Source organism: Phoenix dactylifera, chromosome 4, assembly GCF_051530095.1.
Source record: "Phoenix dactylifera cultivar Ajwa chromosome 4, Ajwa_hap1_PhDact_Kaust_v1.1, whole genome shotgun sequence".
Taxonomy (NCBI): Eukaryota; Viridiplantae; Streptophyta; class Magnoliopsida; order Arecales; family Arecaceae; genus Phoenix; species Phoenix dactylifera.
The window spans coordinates 13081605-13083435 of NC_143193.1; positions in this window are offsets into that span (position 1 = coordinate 13081605).

Consider the following 1831-nt stretch of genomic DNA (forward strand, 5'->3'; position numbering starts at 1 on the left):
AATTCTGTTTGAGGGCTTCTAACTCTTCTTTGTTCATATTGTTTATATACGCTTTTCAAGAAGCTATCCTTATACTCTTTTCAAACTGCTTTTCTTACTTGATTCAATCAGGGGATTGAATCAAGGGTGTTAAGGTTGGTTGGTGAGCCGAGGGTAAAACCAACGTGTAAAGGTTCGATTGTGATCCCGAAAAAACAATCAGGTGGTTCTAGTCGGTGAGCCTGTGAAAACCGACCGAGTTTGTTGTGATCTCGTAAAACAACAAGTTGGGTGGTGAGCTTGTAAAACAACCGGCTGTAATCCGATGAATTATAGTGAACTCCCAAGTGAAGCTTGGGGAGTGGACGTAGGAGCAAGGGTTAGCTCCGAACCACTATAAAATCTCTTGTGTTTGTGATTGCTTCATTGTCTCTTCCATTTCCTTCATTCACTGCATATAGTAAACTAATTAATCCACTTGCAATAAGTTTTAATTAGTTACTCACAAGGTTTTTTAATTGCAATAATTACTTAAAACCCAATTCACCCCTCCCTCTTGGGTTGTCTTTTTGGGCAACAAGTGGTATCAGAGCCGGAACTCTTCTATCAAAAGAGTAAAAGATCAAAATGACAACCCCATTTAGATCTTCTCATATTGAGGGGCAATCCACCCATAGACCTCCATTCTTTAATGGAACCGACTACTCCTATTGTGTGGAGTGATTGATTATAACCCTATTTGATTTTGATGAGCTCAAAGCATTTGAGTATATCTTATGTTATACTAATGAATTCAATCTAGTGTTTCAGTCAAATATTTGTAAATTTATGTTTAAGTGTCTCTAGCTTTGGTTCAATACACTTTGGATAAGTAAGGAATTCAATTTGAACCAAAGTCTGAGTCTCGAGTCGACTCCGGAAGATTACGAGTCAACTCCAAGCGTATCAGAAGCACTGGCACAAGCTCGAGTCGACTCCTGCACATTACGAGTCGACTCCGACTGAGAACAGATAGCCGGACAGAAAGATTCATCTCAGAACCTGTCAACGAGTCGACTCCTGCACATTACGAGTCGACTCCGATGCTTGTCGAGTCGACTCCAGCATAGTACGAGTCGACTCCATGGAGTAACAGACAGAAAGACAGAGAAGCCATTTTGGACTCTGAGAGCCGAGTCGACTCCCGAAGAACTCGAATCGACTCCGATGGTTGGCAGGTCGACTCCTAAGGAAGCAAGAGTCGACTCCCAGAGAAATGCAAGGCTAAAAGTCAGAGAGCCAACTTCGATGTCTGAGAGCCGAGTCGACTCCCGCAAAGTCCGAGTCGACTCCAAGGCAGCGCAACCCCAAAGACAGAAGACTGTATTTTCGTCTCTGAGAGCTGAGTCGACTCCGAGACAGTTCGAGTCGACTCCGAGGCAGCACAGGTCAACAGACAGAAGATCGGAATTTCGGGCTCTGAGTGCCGAGTCGACTCCCAGAATATCCGAGTCGACTCGAGTGAGCAAACTTGAAAGAAAGATCTTTGGATTTCTTAGAACGAGTCGTCTCCAAAAGTGCCGGGTCAGCTCCAGACATTGGGGAGTTGACTCCAGATTCAGTCTAGTCGACTCCAAGTCAAGACAGCACTTTAATTCAAATCCAGAACAGTTGCCGAGCCGTCTCCAGAAAAGCATGAGTCGACTCCTGCAACAGGCGAGTCGACTCCAGATCGCGCGAGTCGACTCTGATCCCAACGGAAACATTGTCAGGAGTTGCAGAATGTGCAGAACGGCTAGAAATATGTGTCTAACGGCTATTTTTCTTTGGGAATGGCTTAAATAGCCTGAGGGAACAGTAATAGAGTAAGAAA